Source organism: Ictidomys tridecemlineatus, chromosome 2 (genome assembly GCF_052094955.1).
Source record: "Ictidomys tridecemlineatus isolate mIctTri1 chromosome 2, mIctTri1.hap1, whole genome shotgun sequence".
Lineage (NCBI taxonomy): Eukaryota > Metazoa > Chordata > Mammalia > Rodentia > Sciuridae > Ictidomys > Ictidomys tridecemlineatus.
Window position 1 is genome coordinate 19,952,266 of NC_135478.1, and position 18,863 is coordinate 19,971,128.

At 38.6% G+C, this 18,863-nt stretch overlaps 1 protein-coding gene across 3 annotated transcripts in view; it reads right to left on the bottom strand.

The window, feature by feature from the left end:
- Positions 1–18,863, bottom strand: part of Ackr2 (atypical chemokine receptor 2) — a 58,454-nt gene that overhangs the window by 28,957 nt on the left and 10,634 nt on the right. The window contains exon 2 of one of the 3 annotated variants that reach the window (XR_005735897.2): positions 260–18,096. The exons of the other annotated variants lie outside the window; for them this stretch is intronic. The gene's annotated coding sequence lies outside the window, so the exon portion shown is untranslated. Of the gene's footprint in view, positions 1–259; positions 18,097–18,863 lie in introns of those variants that run through there. 3 annotated transcript variants of the gene reach the window in all.

Genomic DNA, 18,863 nt, shown 5'->3' on the forward strand with positions numbered 1-18,863 from the left:
CTCTTGGTATAACATTTTCAGATATATGATTTGCAAGCGTTTTCTCTTAGTCTGTGATGTGTTTTAACATTTTTTTTTTTTTTGGTGCTGGGGATCAAACCCAAGGCCTTGTGCATGCAAGGCAAGCACTCTGCCAACTGAGCTATATCCCAACCCTTAACAATGTCTTTTGAAGATTAGAAGTTGTTGATTTTGGTGAAGTTCAAATGGTTTATTTTTTGTTGACAGAGTGTGCCTTTGGTGCCTTAGCTGAGAAATATTTGTTTATCTTAATGTCATAAAAGATTTTTTCTGTTTTCTGCTAGAAATTTCATAATTTTAGTTTTTATAGTTAGGCTTAAGATTCATGAGCCTTTAATGGAAAACTTTGGAAAGTTCTTTTTTAAAAAAATGTTTTAGTTGTAGGTGGACATAATAACCTTTATTTTATTTTTATGTGGTGCCAAGGATTGAACCCAATGCCTCATACATGCTGGGTGAGCACTCTACCACTAAACTACAACCCCAGCCCCAGGAAGGTTCTTTGAAAGGGGGTTATGATAAAATACATTTTTTAAAAGGTTATGGTTTATGTCCAGCAAAATACTGAAGGTTTATAAGAATGGTCATAGTTTCTGTACAGAAAGTCAAATGTTAAAGGTTTCTGTCCATTCAGACTTGAACTTTTGGAATAAATGACCAACATGAGTGCCCTCCTCTTTGTTTCCTACCATTTATAGATGTTCAGCTATTGAGAGCCACAGCCGAAGGGGCCCCAGCAAACTTCCAGCTGCCAGCTGATGATTGGCCCACAGGGGCCCCAGCAAACTTCCAGCTGCCAGCAAACTTCCAGCTGCCAGCTGATGATTGGCTCACAGCAGCCTCAGCAAACTTCTAGCTTCCAACTGATTGGCTCCTCTGCGGTGATGCTCATTGGGCTGTTTCGCCGTCCTTCCAGACCTCAGAGCTGCTCATTGGGGGACATTTTTTTGGCTCTGCCCACATGACCCAGCCAATCGGCCTCAAGAGCAGGAGGGGTGAGGGAGGTTGAGAGGCTTGTGGGAAGCCGGTGGTGGCTGTTGGGCTCTGAGGGTTTTCCTGAAGAGCTGTGTGGTGCAGTGTGTGTGTTCTAAAAATAAAGTTCATTTCTTTTGACAAGTGGCTCCTGAATTGTGCCCAGCCAGACTGCGGCATTTGGTGGCCCACAAGGGGAACGACTGAGGGTAAGTGATAAGGTAAACTGCTTGCCCCTGAGGGCAGGGCGAGAGGATGGGTAGCCATTTTAAGATTCTTCTTTTGTTTTGCTTCACATTCATTTTAAGTTGCCTGACCCTGGAGATGTGTAAGATGGAAGAAAAACTGCTCACATCTGAGGAATAGATAGGGAGAAAGGATAGATGGACACTTCAGGAGGATAGAAAGGCTATAATGATTTTTTGTTGTTCCAATTTTGTTTCACTCTGTTTCAGTTTTGTTTGGCGTTATCTTGTTGGGTTGTATTATAGTTATAGTAGAAAAATTCAAGTAAAAGAGAAGGTCTCTCAAGCTAGTCAGACAGAGGAAAAAATTCAAGTAAAAGAGAAGGTGTCTCGAACTAGTCAGAGGAAAAAATTCAAGTAAAAAAGAAGGTCTCTCGAGCTAGTCAGAGAAAGAAAATTTAGAGCAGAAAAAGCCATCAGGGGAAAAGTTACAACAGGAGACTGCTACTAACACCTTTCTATTACCAGAGGGCGTAAGTGTCCAACCAACAAGGCCACCTCCATATGCTGGGAGGCCCCCAATCCCCGCAGTTGATAGATGGGATCCTGAGACAGGATCTCAAATATTAACATGCCCTGTATTTGAGCAGTCAGGAGGGCAGCAAATTCACAATGCATTAAATTTCAAAACAGTGAAGCAGCTAAAAGAGGCTGTAACAACCTATGGTCCTCAAGCACCCTTCACTGTAAGCATGGTCGAATCCATTACCAACTTGAACATGATGCCAGCAGATTGGGCTAATATGTGTAAAGCTGTGCTAAATGGAGGACAATACCTGTTATGGAAGGTTGCCAATGAGGAATTTTGCAAGGAGATGGCTAGGTGAAATGCAGCAGCTGGTTATCCTCAGAGAAATCTAGATATGTTGTTAGGAAAGGGACCTTATGAGGATCAGCAGCAACAAATTGCATATGATCCTGGCGTATACTCACAAGTTGCTGCAGATGTGGTTAGGGCATGGAAGACTTTACAAGGACATGGAGGTTTACAAGGTCAATTATCTAAGGTAATACAAGGAGCTAATGAACCTTACACTGAATTTGTAGATAGGCTTATTCAAACAGCTACCAGAGTTTTTGGGGATACAGAACAAGCAATTCCATTAATAAAACAACTGGCTTATGAGCAAGTGAATCATTAGTGCAGAGAAGTCATTAGACCATGGAAACATGAAGATTTAAACACATATATTAAATTATGTAGAGACATTAAAGAACAAGGGCAAGTCGTGGCAGCTGCAGTACAACAGGTTTTAGATGCCAGGCCAAAAACATGCTACAATTGTGAACAAACAGGACATTTTAAAAGGAATTGCCCATTAGGAGGAGGGTTTAACAAAACTAGGTATCAAAGGAGTAGAATACCGGATATTTGACCACGATGCCATAGAGGAAGACATTGGGCTAATGAAAGCATTCTCAAACCACCATAGAGGGTACTCCATTATCAAAAAACAAACAAGGACCAGGTATCTATTTACGATATCGTGGAGAAAGGCATCGGGCTCCATTGCCAAAAAATGGACAGGGGGCACCCAATGCTCCAGGGCCCAAGACCACAAACATACGGAGCACTGGAGGAACCCAGCAACCCCATCAGGGTAGTGCCAGGACACATTGTCCATTAAATCCCTCACTAGACAAACCAGAGGAAGCGCAGGATTGGACATCTGTGCCTCCGCCAGAACAGTATTAACTCCAGAGATGGGAGTTCAAATCATTTCCACAGGGATAAAAGGACCTCTTCCCAAAGGAATAGTAGGCTTATTATTGGGACACAGTTCTTCTACTCTAAAAGGACTTATGATAAGTCCTGGGATAATTGATCCCGATTATGAAGGTGAAATAAAAATTATAGCCTGTTCTCCAAAGGGTATATCAGTAATTTTCACCAGGAGATAGAATAGCACAGTTACTAATAATACCCAGCCTACATGATAAATTTTCCAGTCGTACTGTAGAAAGAGGTTCCAGGGGATTAGGCTCCACACGTGTAGATTGGGCTATGCTTTCTTTAAATTTAGATTCTCACCCCATGCTAAAACTAAATATTCAAGGACACGAATTTAATGGGCTACTGGATACAGGTGCAGACCTTAGCATCATATCTCGTCAAGAATGGCCAAAACATTGGCCATTACAACAAGCCACTCAAACGCTTCGAGGCCTAGGAGTGGTGACTAATCCCCATAGAAGTGCAATGGTATTAGATTGGAAGGATCCTGAAGGATGTGAAGGAACTATACAGCCACATGTATTGGATCATCTTCCTGTAAACTTATGGGGACGAGATGTCCTAGATCAATTAGGTTTGACATTAACAAATAACATCAATCAAAATGCACCCACTATTAGGGCTAGACAAGGTTTTAGGAAAGAAAAAAGATTAGAAGAACAAGAACAAGGTATAGCAGCACCAATACAAATAGATCAAGGAATGGACAGACATGGGTTGGATTTTCAGTAGGGGTCACTGAGACAATAAAAATTACTTGGAAATCAGAAAGACCAGTATGGGTTCCTCAGTGGCCCCTGACTAAAGAAAGAAAAGATACAAGCAGCCCATGACCTGGTCAAACAACAATTAGCGGAAGGACATATACAACCTTCTGTATCTCCCCTTAATACTCCCATTTTTGTCATCAAAAAGAAATCTGGTAAATGGAGATTACTGCAAGATTTAAGAACCTTTAATAATGAGATGGTTATTATGGGACCTGCTCAATCCGGGATTCCTCAATTGTCTGCTTTGCCAAAAACCTGGTATGTTTTAGTTATAGATATTAAAGATTGTTTTTTTTTTCAATTCCAATTCATCCTGAGGATAATCCATGTTTTGCATTTACAATCCCTGCACTGAATCATGAAAGTCCTGATCAGAGATATGAATGGAAAGTACTCCCTCAAGGGATGTACAGCCCAACTATGTGTAAAATTTATGTTAACAAAGTAATCCAGCCACTTAGAAATCAAAATCCTGAACTACAAATATTTCACTATATGGATGATGTATTATTAGCCCACAAAGATAAAAACACATTGTTAGAATGTTATGCCACACTTACAAACTTATTAAAAAATTATAATCTAGAGATAGCAATAGATAAAGTACAATTAAATTTTCCAATTAATTATTTAGGAGTTCTATTATCCTCAACCATGGTCCGTCCACCAAAAATTCAAATACGAGTAGATCAACTCAAATCATTTAACAACTTTCAAAAGTTATTAGGAGACATAAATTGAATAAGGCCTTATCTAGGTATACCAACAGGAGAGTTGGGACCTTTATTTGATATCCTAAAAGGTCCATCAGATCCAAATTCACCCTGAATGTTAACACCTGAAGCAAGAAAGGCATTAAAAATCATTGAAACATATATGGAAAATATGCATTTGGATAGAATTGATATAAGTTTGCCCTTATTATTTATTGTACTACCAAAAAAATATTCCTACAGGAGTATTTTGGCAAGAAGGTCCATTATTATGGATACATTTATATTATTCTCCTAACACTATTCTTTAGGTATACTGAGGCTGTAGGACAATTAATACTCAAAGGAATAAAAGCAGCAAAGGGAGTGTTTGGAATTTCTCCCAATAAAATTATTTCTCCATATACTATGAATCAAATTGATGTGTTAGCTAATGAGTTAAATACTTGGGCAATAATCATGTGCAAATCTAATGTTTCATTTGATAACCACTTACCATCTAATCCTTTATTGTCTTTTTGGTCATTGCATACTGTAATTTTTCCAAAAACGACAAGAAAAACACCTATCATGAATGCTCCAAATATATTCACTGATGGGTCATATAATGGTACAGCAGCAAAAGTTACACCTGATCAAACTTTTACATTTTTAGTACCCAAACAATCAGCTCAAAAGGTAGAGCTTAATGCAGTATTACAAGCTTTTGTGATGTTTAAAGATTCTGTATTTAATTTATTTTCCAATAGTCAGTATATAGTTAATGCTATAGTATCCCTTGAAGATGCTGGTAGGATTTCCCCTTCCTCTACTGTTTTCTCTTTGCTTTCCACTATACAAAGTCTAATCTGGGACAGAAAAGATCAATTCTTTATAGGACATATCAGGGCACATACAGGATTGCCTGGAGCCCTTAGTTTGGGCAATGAATTAGCAGATAAAACTACACATTACATACATATTTTCTCTACACTAGAAGAAGCTACAAATTTTCACAAAAAGTTCCATGTCAATGCTAATACTTTACAAAAGTGTTTTAAAATAACTAAGGAACAAGCTAGACAAATAATAAAACAATGTCAAAATTGTGTGACCTTTTTACCACAAGTTAATCTTGGAGTCAATCCTAGAGGACTGATACCTAACCATATTTGGCAGCTAGACGTCACACACTTGCCAGAATTTGGAAAATTAAAATATTTGCATGTTACAGTTGATACTTCTTCCGAATTTTTGATGGGCTCCCTTCATGCTGGAGAAAAAACTAACGATATTATAGCTCATTGCTTACAAAATTTTGCCACTGTGGGCATTCCAAAACAGTTAAAACAGATAATGCCCCTGGTTATACTTCTACCTCTTTTAAACAATTATGCTCATCATTTGGCATTACGCATATAACAGGAATCCCATACAATCCACAGGGATAAGGCATAGTTGAAAGAGCTCATCAAACTATTAAAATGTACTTATTAAAGCAAAAAGAGGAAATTGGGAAGGGGTATATATTCCCCAAAGTTAAACTTAAAATAACCCTTTTTACTCTATAAACTTTTTAAATTTGGATTCATCAGGACTTAGTGCTGCGGAAAGGCATATGTGTCCAAAAATGTACATAAGCCCAAGGTACTTATTCTAACAGGACAATGGAAAGGTCCTGACCCAGTAATTGTCGGGAGTCGGAGGTCTGTTTGTGTGTTTCCACAGGGAGAACAGCAGCCGATTTGGATTCCAGAGAGATTAACTAAAGCGATTTCTACAGACCAAAAAGAAGATGATTTGGTTCAAATCCATAACAGCTAGTATCCAGAACTCCAGTTTGGCTACCCTTACATCTGCAACAGAACCAGGATGCTTTTTTCAATATCTATTTTATTATTACCCTTTCCCAAATCATGAAGTTCTATTTTGTTTTTTGAGCTCATACAGACTTAGGTTAATGTTTTGCTGATCAATTCTATTTTTTGACTATAGAGTTTTTAAACATTGCAATGGAGATTTCACCTGTAAAAAGTTATAAGGCCTTTACTATTATGTTATGTGTTGTATGTATTATGTGTGCACACTTCTGTTTTGTTGTATGTTTGTATGTACATATGTCCATATATCATATATAATGAGCACTCATGAAAAAATGGATCCAAATATTTTTATTCATGTGATTTAAATGGTTTAATTTAAATTGGGTAAATAGCTGTTGAGGATTGTTTTAATATGTGAACAAAAAAGCAGGTTAACAGATCTGTTTGTTTACTTTCACTTTTCCTTTTCATTATATTTAATAATTTTGTTCAAGATAATGTAAATTGTTGAGAAAATTGTTTTCTTTTAGTGCCTTCTGGAATGTTACATAATTTTTTCTTTGGCCATTATTGCCAGAATTCCTATCTTCATCCCAGTGCCAGTGAAGATAAAGATAAAACCAATCTACAGCTTCTGCAATAGCTATCACTGAACTGCTTGCAGAACTTGCCTGGACTATGTATCACTTGTATGCATTGTGGAACTCACTTGTATGCATTGTGAACTATCTGTTGGTGCAGTGACTTGTGGTAGCATTAGGGTATTTTTGCTGATGGTATCATCGGTGGTACAATTTTTCCAAAAGGAGCCATCACTGAACTGCTTGCAGAACTTGTCTGGACTATGTATCACTTGTATGCATTGTGAACTATCTGTTGGTGCAGCGACTTGTGGTAGCGTTGGGGTATTTTTGCTGATGGGGTCATCGGTGGTACAATTTTTCCAAAAGGAGCCGTCAATTGGCTTGGTGTATCTTCCTCCCTTCTGCTTATGATGGTCGTTCAGTTAAAATTTGGGGGCCAACAGAGGTGAGGCAAAGAACCTCACCCCCCCCACCCGCTGGTACAAAGACCTATCCACAGGTGTGGCTGTATGCTGGACCGGTAGTTAATGACGGGTAAGATCCAATTGCAGTGGTACCAACCTAAGACAGGAGGCTGACGCCTTGAGGTCAGCTTATCCGATGACGGGTAAGGACCATATGAAGTATTGGACAACCTAAGGCAGGCACGATCCCTAAGCTACATGCTTGTTGTTTAAACAGAGAGGGGGAGATGTTGAGAGCCACAGCCGAAGGGGCCCCAGCAAACTTTCAGCTGCCAGCAAACTTCCAGCTGCCAGCTGATGATTGGCTCACAGAGGCCCCAGCAAACTTCCAGTTGTGTTTCCTACCATTTATAGATGTTCTGCTACAGTGTATATTTAGTAGGCTATAAACATGTCCTTTGACATTACAAAGAATTCTAGCCTTTCAAAAAGTTAAGAGGTGGGAAGGAGATTTGTTTAATAACATAATAAGCAAACCCTAAGCAGCATAACAGGTACATTAGGAATGCACCTTGCAACCTAGATAATTAATTTGTAACTGATAACTTTTAATGAGTGTCCACCTATGTCTAGGATCTCCTGACCAACTAAAGGAGTGTTCCTCTCTTGTGGAACAAAGATCCTGGGATAATCCTGTAATTTTAAGGGTATCCTTTTCTATCTACCTTGAGCCACAATTATGAGTTCACACAGAGGCAAGAGACAATTCCTTAGTTTGTCAACCCACAATGGCATCCCTAAGTCCACAGACCTTGTTCAAGAATCCCCACAAATTTTAAAATGGGCTTCTCAAGTTCACAATCTCAATTCCCAGGACAAGAGGTAGAAAAAAACTCATAAATCCATGATTTTCTTACTATTTTTAGAGGGATCTTTATATATCCTGAATACAAATATCCTTTATTAGTCAAAGAATTCCATTAACCAAAACAGTCTATTCCAGGGAAGATCCAAGTCTGAGGCACTTCAGGGATGGGAGAAATGTTTATGGGGTTTTACACATTGTGTCCCAAGAGTGGTATATGCAAGAATCAGAATTTTAGGGAAGATGCTAAAACCTGTTGCACACCAACTACTGGGTTACCACTGCAAGACATTTGAAAGAAAGACATGGTGGGAAGCAGTGGCAAAGAAGAACCTTCTTTGTGGGCACAGTAAACTACAGAGGTAAGCAAGGTGAGGACATAAGAACACTACGATGGGTATGAGCCCAGTGGGTCTCCCATTTCACACACAAGTCCTCAGGCTGTGCCTCTGGAATATTACTGCAGTCCTGTGAAACAACCTTGCAGCTGTCTTTCAGTTCATCTTTTTTTTTTTTTTTTAACCAGGGATTGAACTCAGGGCATCTCCACCACTAAGCCACATCCCCAGCCCCTTTTCAGTTTTTACTTAGAGAAAAGGTCTAAGTTGCTTAGCACTTAGCACTGCTGAGGCTGACTTTGAACTCACAACTCTCCTCTCAGCCTCTCAGTTCATCTTGAATCCCACACAGTAGCCCCCTTTCCTTTCTAAGCTAAGCTGCCACAAGGCTTTGGTGGTCTCTGTATTGTACCCAGGCTCACTTTGTTCTGTTTGTGGCTTGTTTGGTCAAGAGAATGTCATAGGGCTCTTTCCGCCTGAGCTTTCTTAAAATTCCTTTCATAGATCTTGTATCCTGCTAGAATAGCATGCTGTATGGATTCCAGATGCCCTGGCCTGCAGAGGAACTCGGAACCTAAATGAGCGCTTGATAGTAAGAAAGGGACACAAAAAAGAAACCCCTTGGGGTGGAATGAAACTACTGAAACACCAGCTAGATGACTAGGTTCACAGGGCCTGAGACCTGGAACCTGGTGGATTGTGGAGTTGCAGCTCAAGTTCACCTTAATCCTTGGAAGGGCTTCAGGCCACTGCAAGCCTGTTTATTGCAAAGTTTGTTTCTTTAATGCTGAAGACTTGCTCTATCTCACTGCAACTTTGAAGTTTTTAAGTGGTATACTGTTTGTGATTTATATGCACTTTGAGAAAATTTGCCCCACAAAATGTGAACATTAGTTTAGATTGGAGGATCTCTTCTGAACTTCTGGGTAAATTCTTCTGACTGCAGTAGCATACAGGGTCCAGTAGGGGTCTCCTAAGACTTCCTGGAGTATAAATAATGCCTAATCAGATCCAGCAGATGGCTCCCAACACTCCAATGCTCTTACGGGGTGTTTCCTTTACTCCTAGTGACACAAGAAAGGGTGTGCATGTGTTCAGCGAACCCAGGTGCATACCAAACATTTCTTATTGGATGAATTTTGTCCTTTAATAAAATGCTCAGACTTAGATGGGCAGGGGGCAGGACCTCAATGTAGGCTATAATTAGATGAAAGGGACATACAGGTGTCCAGCCAGCCTTTTCTATGCAGGCCTCTGCTATCATTCTCAACATAGAAAGTGACAAGGGGTTGAGGATCAGAAAACAGTGTGCTTGTGGATGTGTTTCCCCGGTGGACTGCTTTATCTCAAGCATTTATCTTCATGTACTTCAACAGCTTTAATTTAAAACTTTCTTTACTAATTCATACTAATAAATCCCATACACTAAGCTTATAAATAAAAGTAACATAGATGTTCCAATAGTAAGAATAATTTAGTAAGATTTCACCTTAAAATAAAAACATCTAAATTCTTCAAACTTTCCAAATTGGATTGACAGAATTATCATTCTCCCCAACTCAATTTGTCCTTCTTTAACAAATACATAAAAGAACAAATATACAAAGTAGCTTCTTAACATGCACAAAATATTAATACAAATGGGTCTTTTAAGTATTTGTTTTATTCCAAAGCTTTCTAGGTTAAAAGATGTTTACTCACCTAGGAAGGCAGTTACTATACCAAAACCTATTTACTAGCAGACAGTGTCTATAAGAGGCTGAGGATCTTGTCTGATACCCCAATGGGCAACACCAGACTCTCTATATAATTATATTAATGATTCCATAACTTCAAGGGGGCCATAACTGGGTTGAATGATGATGTCTGAGATTTGCTTTGAAGTACTTCAAAAAAGAAAGCTTCCATATACATACATACCTAACTACATCAATAAGGGAATGATCATCTAAGCTACTTCCCTGTATTCAACTTATATATTATCCATTTTTTCTCCTTAAAAGTCTGTAGCTCCTACCCAAGTTCATCAGTTTGAAATCTTTATATAAATGTACCTATATTAAGATATGTAAAAATATTTATATCTAAGGGTAAAGATATATAAATACCTCAAGATCTTTAAACTTAATGTTCCATAGTAAAGTCTCTGTTTAATTTTATAGTATTAACACTGTACAAAACTGCATATTCATTCATATTCATAGGGCCACATAAATGCTTAGAATCCTTAAAATTAGATCCAACTAGATTTTGGATATTTTACCTGACTTTTGATTGACTCAAGATCAAAATTTACAGGTTCATTCTAATATTCCACGAGTCAAAAAGTGTCTCTTAACTGCTATTTTTAATATTTCTGTATTCTCCATGATACTAATAAATAATTTAACATCAATAGGGTTGAGGAACAAGCCATCTACTATCTCTTACACCTTTTTAAAAGACAGGCTGGCCCCTGCTGGCCTCCAACTCCTGGGCTCAAGCCATCCTCCTGCCTCAGTCTCCTGAGTACTTGGACTATAAATGTGTCACTATGCCTGGTCTTAGAATATTTTTTCACTTTTCCTTATTCTTATGAACTCATGTTTTTTAACAGCTTCTAGTATTTCACAGCCATATTCTCCTTTTGATGCTTCAACTGTCACAACTTCTCAGTTTTTAAAACCTGTCTTTTGGTTGGTTCCTGGGTCATTTTCAGATAATCATATTAATTTTTTAAAACATCCTTGTTTTCTGGCAAATACACAAGAGTGCTCCAAGCTCCCAAACATAAAATCTTCCATTTTTCTAAGGACCCTATTAACAGAATAAAGGCATTTTAAAGTCAAAATGGAATCATGAAATGATTTTGCTACTGAGCTACTGCAGCTGACAGAGCTGAACACATACAAACTTTTTTCCACATGTGGGTGAAAGTTCATATGATATTTAAAATTTAATTCTTACAACAGTGTCCCTAAGTTCTGTGTAGTACTTTTGTGTTTGTGTGGTATTCTGTGTTTGTACTTCTTTCATGTTGAAAATCTTGATTCCTAGAAAAAATACATGTTATCAATAACGTTTTTATCTAACAAAAGAAAATGTTTTTTCAAAACAATATTATCAATAAAGTTACAGAATAGTCTGATTTTATAATAGTTTGTTTTTAAATACTGTCTCCTAGACTGTCACTCTCATTAATTATGTAAATTGTATTCTAGAGCTGCACTGTCCAGTACAATAGCTACTAGCTATTATGTGGCCACTGAGAACTTGAGAAGTGACTCATCTGAACTGAGTAGTTCTAAAAGTAGAAAGCACTGGTGTGGTTTAGATCATTGGGGACATGCCCTTGAAGGGAATAGTAAGACCCTGCCCTGTTCCCTGTTCTGCTCACTCTAGCATACTCCTTTCATGATATGCCCACCCTCACAAGATACCCAAACCAATGGAATCACCTGATCTTGGACTTGAACCTCCAGAACCATCACTCAAAACCTTTTCTCTTTATAAAATTAATTTCCTCAGATATTTCATTGTACTAATAATATGCTGCCTGATACAAATACACACCAAATTTCAAAGACAATACAAGCACAAGAATGGAAAAGATTTTAATATTTTTGTGTTGCTTACATCTTGAAATGACATTTTCAATTTTTTGTGCTTTCATTTCATCTGTTTCTCCTAACCTTTTTAGTGTGACTACTAGAGAATTTTAAATTATACATAGCTCACTTACTTCTACTGAATAGACCTAGTCTGGAATCACTCCTAGTTGTACATTCTGTGTGTAGTAATGTAGTTCTTGAATCTACTAGATGGACTGGTGCTGCTTTTTCCATTCTAATTTGATGGCACTGAATTTCTAACAGCTAATGGCCCTAACATCTTAAAAGATGAACGCTTTCTGCTATTATATTGTTTTGGGTACAGATACTCTTAGAAAAAGGGGAGAATTTGCTCTCTCCAAGAATCTCAGTCTCCAGAATTTTGTTTTATTTCACTACCATTAAACCATAAGATGATTTAAAACCAATTCTAAGTAGAAAATTCATAGGCATGGTTTCTGACTGAATAAACTGGTACTGCATTATTTTGTTTAATTTCTAGTATTATAAGGACCCATGTTTTTCCACATGTTCAGTTGATTTTGAACTTACCAAAATCTAATAAAAGGAAATTTTTTAACATGAATAATTGCATTTTGGGCATCATGGTCCATGAAGGAGAGTCAGGACAGTAACCACAGTAATTTGAACAGGAAGCTGTTCACTTATTAACTCAAGAGACATAAATACTACAAACGAATAAAAGAGAACTCTAAATAAATACCATGGGGTGCAGAAGAATATGTAAGGAAGGCATTACCTTGAAAGGGGAGGGGCTCCTTTCAAGGCTAGGATGCAGATCTCTTAGGGAGAGTGTGACTGCAGCCACTGGATGGCAGAGAAGCTTACTGGGTTGCCGCAGCCAGAGGCGTCCACAGTCAGCAGCCAGGGCTGGCAGGCAGGAAACCCTGGGCTATGACTTGACCAGTAGGACCCTCCACAACTGGAGTACTGGAAGGCAAAGTTTAGAGGGCATTTCCCTGCCAACAACAGAAGCAATTGCCCGCCACAATATTCCATTGGTAAATCTTAACATTGTAGCAGCAGCAAGGGAGAGATTTTCATTCATCCCAATCAGAGCAGCAAAGATTTGGAAAAGGCAGGCATTAATCGACCCCAGGAACACCTCCTCTAGAGATGGAAGATGTGTATTTTCATTCTTGGGGTGTTTGAATGGGTCCATAAGAAGTTTTTCCCTGAAAAGAATTTCTCTAATATCCTTAATGAGGTTTTGCCAATTCTCTTGGGTGTGGGTGGCAGTAAAAGAGTCCATCTTTTACCGTTTAAGCCTTGTCTCCTCAGATCTCTGAATCCATCTGGCCATAATGAGAGTTCCCTTTTCTGTTTCAGGAAATCTTAGTTCCAGGATCACTTTCAGAAAACCATGGGTTGTGAGTCATCTCTAGTACACCAATCCAAATATTACAGAACAAAAACATTAGAATTAACTGGCTTGAGGGAGATTAGAGTTCCCACCTTCACCTACATGGGGCTGCTCATAGACATCTACTGGGACTAAATAAAAACATAATGTACCTGATTTTGAAGAGTCTGAAAGAAGAGGGATACAAGAGAGTTCAGACTGTCCAACAGGCCAACAGGTCCTGTGTTTGATGTTTGTCAGAAATAGCAAAACATTTCAGAAAAGAGAAAGAGTCCAGGGATGGAACTTAAACACAGTGTCACCTGTAGTGGGAGGCAGGAAGGAACAAAAGACCTTACCACATCTCACCAGGTGGGCACCTGGTGTCCTGCATTACAGCTCTGCTCCTCTGAGAGGTGCTGTTACTTCATATTTTGTTAGCTATGACACATTTGGGAGGAATGCGTCAAACGTCTTCTACCTCTACACATATTCCCTGGAACACCTTGCAGTCAAAGGACAGCCCCTTCAAATTTCCCTATGGCCTGTTCTATGTCCCTTTTGCCTCTCAGATGGCATGAAGAGACTCAGAAAAAAAAAAATACATGGCAGAGCATAGAGTGGAGATGAAAGGGGCTGGTGTTCAACAGACCATTGTAGTCTTGACTCTGAAATCTTCATGCTTAGGAAGAAGCTGTCCCTTGTCCTAACTATACAATGAGAGGTTCTACACTCCAGAAACCCACCTGAAAAATCAAAGTGTGAAAGAGGTGACAGCTGGGACTGGGGAGAAAGTGAAGAGAATAAAGAACCAAAGCAAAAGCTCTGTGCCTGGCCTCCTGGTATCAGCATTGGGGAAGAGGTGACTCACCTGGACCCACCCAGAATTGCCCATTATTCCCGGCCCACCCTCTCCCCTTTTCCTGACCTCCTCGGGAAGAGAACTGAGAAGTCAGTCATAGACGGATTACTTGAGTCATCAGCTATTGCCTGGAGCACAGTTATGTGGATCATTTATTTACACCAAGTGAGCTAATCTTGTTTGGAAGTTGACACACCTATGTGAACATGTACACAGCAATTTTCCTATGCCTTACCCCTACCAAAGTCCAATATGCCACCTTCTGTATACTCTGCTTTGATGAAATGTGTATCTTACACATGCCAACCTCTATGGCCCTCCCGCTGACCACTGGTGTTCTCCCCTTGCTCTCCATGTAAAGTTCACCCACTTTTCCACCCTGCTCAAATCCATCCTATACCAGGAGACCTGCTCTGTGCCTCTTCTAATGCTCTAATTCCTTCCAGTTTCAGTCTGTTTGATGTTCCCCTCTCCTAGCAGTGTTCTGCCCTCAACTGGCTGTCAATAAATGTGTCCATGACCATCATGATAAAGATACCTTTTAGTCCACTGTTCTGTAAAACTGTGAGTCCCTGCTTGTATTGTCCTCCTGCTTTACTTATGGGTACTACTAAAAATGAAGGTCTTATACTTCATAAATAATTCTATTCTCAGGTTACTGAAGAGTTTAAATCTAGCTTGACACCTTCTTCATCACATTGTATCTGATAAGAAAGCACCAGGAATCCCCCAATTATCCCAGAAATCATCAGTTTGTGTCCCAAATTAGAAAGAATAAAGTGTCTAGCTGGCATGTGAGATGAATCCACCCCTCCAGGTCTCATGCCCTCAGACCTGACAGGCCTCAAAAAACAGGTGAGCTCTAGGAGAAAAACAGGCTTTGAAAACAACTCCTTTGGGCTCCTCCTGATGTGACCCTCTCAGGTGAGCTCGATCTGACTTTCCTCATCTATAATTGAAATATATATAAGCATATAATATAATATAAGCATTCTTTGACCTATTCCAGCAGGATTATAGCTTATAACCAGAGCTTTCCTCTCCCTGTTGACTTTACAGATATTCTTTAGGGCTTATAGTTTCTTTTATGGAGAATATTGAAGGGCGTATTACAATTAAAAGGCAATTGCCTTTTCCTCACTACTCAAAGTTGGCAAACACCATCATCAAGACCTGACAAGGAGTGTTGGGGCCTCTCCCTCTGGGTGACAGTGTCCAAGTGGAGGCTGATGAACAGATACCAGAAGACTCTAGGGTTGTTCCTACCTCACAAGTCTCTTTCCCATGCATAAGGAGAAAAATAAAGTAGACAAGCCAAATTCCTAGGGCCCCCATCTTGGCACTTGGTCAAATCCTGTCTTAAAGTTTCCCTTGTAGACATCTTGTTTTCTGAACTAAACTGTAGATTCCCAAGAGGTGGAATGCACTGCCTTTCTTCTGCTCTAGTCTCCACAGTATGTAGCCTATGTTTAAGAGGCTCACCGTTTAAGAGGTTCTCAGTGACCACTAGATTCTTTCATCCATCCAGTGGCATGCTTTAAAGCTACCAACAGATATAAAGTTTCAGAGGAAGAAATCAGAAATAGTCCCTGCACAAAGAAACCCTAATATCAGAGTTTAGAAAGACTGACTTGTAATAAAGATTATAACACAGTTATAAGAACTGGCAAGTGATAGAAGTTCAAATGAGGAAACTGTACATTACTTTCTTAATCCACAGGGAGGAGGTTAAGAAAGATAAAATAGATGAAATTCTTTGGACCTCAATCTCCAAGGATGAATAGGGTTTACCAGGTGAAAAGTGAACACCTAAAAACTCATATAAGTAGAAGAGTCAAACCCAACAACAGTAGAATACATGTTCTTCTCAAGGACACCTGGAGAATTCTACAGGACAGACCACATAGCACGTCTCAATACATTTTTAAAAATTTTTTTAGTTGTAGTTGAACACAATATCTTAAGAACTGAAATAATATATATTCTCAGGGAAGTACAAATCACAATGAGATATTACTTCAAACACACTAAAAATGGCTATAATTTTAAAAGAAAGATAATTACAAGTGTGAAGAAATGGAACTTCCTTACACAGTGCTACTGAAAATATAAAATGTTGCAACCACTTTGGAAAATAATGTGGCAGTTTCTGAAAAAAATAAATATTATCCACCTCGGAATATACCCAAGAAAATTGAAATCATATGTCCCTAGGAAAAAACTGTTTGTGAATTCTCCTAACAACATTATTCATAATAGCCAAAAGTGGAAACAATACAAATGTCCATCAACCGATGAATGAAAAAAAATAAAAACTGAAAAAAAAGTGGCATATATCCTTGAAGTAGAATATTATTCAGCTATTTTAAAGAATAATACAAGCCACAGCATGGATGAATCTTTGAAAACATCATGCAAAGTAAAAGAACCAGATATAAAAGCCCACATATTATATTATCCCATTTACATGAAATTCCAAAATAGGCAAATACATAGAGAAATAAAACAGTGGTTGCAAGGGTAGAGATGAGGACAGCAATGGGGAGTGACAGCTAATGGGTGTCACTTGTGTTCAGAATGATAAAAAACGTTCCAGAATTAGACATTAACTTCTAAACCTCTCCCTAGGAGAGGAGCTGAGTTTTATTCAACTCAGTGGTGATGATTAGTAGAATTCTGTGAATATATTTAAAACCACTGAATTTTACACTTTAGATGCGTGAATTTTTATATATAATTATTTCAGTGTTTTAAAACTCAGACCCAGATCATGGCATTAGAATCACAATATTACATATTTAGTATAGAACAAAGTGGTACTAATTAAATTTTTTTGTTCACTGTAATCATGTTAAAGGAGAAAAAAAGAGTATAAAAGACAATAGAGGGGCTGGGGTTGTGTTCCAGTGGTGGAGCGCTCACGTAATGTGTGCAGCCTGGGTTCAATCCTCAACACCATAGAAAAATAAATAAAATAAAGGTATTGCATCCAACTACAAAAAAAAAGCAATAGATTTTAGTAATATATTTTGGAAAAGTTTATGGAGCCTGTAACCCAGCTACTTGAGTTTATGATGATGCCTGTAACCCAGCTACTTGAGAGGCTGCAGCAAGAGGAGAATGAATTCAAGCCCAGCCTGGGCAATGTATAGAGACCCCATCTCAAAAAAAAAAAAAAAAAAGAATGTTAATTCAGGGGAGTCCTTGCCAACTATGTACCTGTACTAATTGCTTTAGAGTATACAAAGTTGAATAAAACTCAGCTCCTCTCCTATGGAGAGGTTTAGAAGTTAATGGGGGCAATTTAGAAGAGTGAACTGAGAGCCAGAAGAGGTTTGGTTCTGTGTGCCTACCTAAGTACTGGGCGTGTTGGGGAAAACCACCAGACTTCCAGTTCTGGGAGTCCCACACAGGCCTCCCAAGGAAGAGAATGACTGGAGAGATGAAGGCTGACAGTCTGCCAAGGTGAGACACTGGAATAAGTTATAAAATGAAAGTCACACCTTTATTTACCAGACAGAAGAGTCAATAGTCATAAACCCTTTAGGGCCCCAATTGAGGAGGAGAGATTGGACCAGATTACTCTGAATCCTGAATTAATTTAGCACTGTTAAACAAAAATTATGTTAAGAGTATTATTTTGGACTGAAGTCCTGTACTAGGCCCCAACAGACCAGACCAAACCAAAATGGAGTCATTCATGCCAAATGCCACATCATCACACTGAAACTCTTAATGAAATATACCCCAAAACAGACCAGTAAATTATTTTTCCTGAAAATGGTAGATTACAGTCTACTGGAAAGAACAAGGAAGTCGCCTCTTCTTCAACCTTGAAAAAAAAAAAAAAACTAAATTAGAGGGACAGCATCATGCAAAGACAAATACCAAGTGAGCTTTCATTAAAAGCTTCTTTGATTCATAAATCACAAATAAAAGCTAATTAGACCTACAATTAAATGTTGTTATTTTGCTTTTCTTGCTGCCTCTATAAATCCTATGGCCACTGTTAACCCTTTTTTATTCATTTCATAACCTATAGATCATTTGTGTAAAGTATGATGTGTAACTTCAGCGCTACAGATATTACTAATTAAGATGGGAACAGAATTAAAGAACTTGAATTGCCCTGTTCAGGGCTATCAAGTGAGCCATAAGTACTTGGTGAATCAATGCTGATGAAACAGATAAAGCTTGTGAATTTACTATTATTCAATAAATTCTGACATGTTAATGGTATAGCTCACTCATAACACTCAACAGGCAAGAGATAACTTTTAAAAAATACAACCTGGGTGGGAAGAGAGAGTCCTTCTCCCTTTTTAGAAAAGTGAAAAAGACCAGAGACAAACTGGGATGTGGTGGGTCTGGCTGTCAATAAATGAAATGTGACCTAGTCTAGCCCAAGTGATGGAAGAGGGACAGCATCATGCAAAGAAAATACCAAGTGAGCATGTTTTGTTTTGTTTTTTTAAAAAAGAGAGAGAGAGAGAGAGAGAGAGAGAGAGAGAACTTTTTAATATTTATTTCTTAGTCATCGGCGGAAACAACATCTTTGTTTTTACGTGGTGCTGAGGATTGAATCTGGGCCGCACGCAT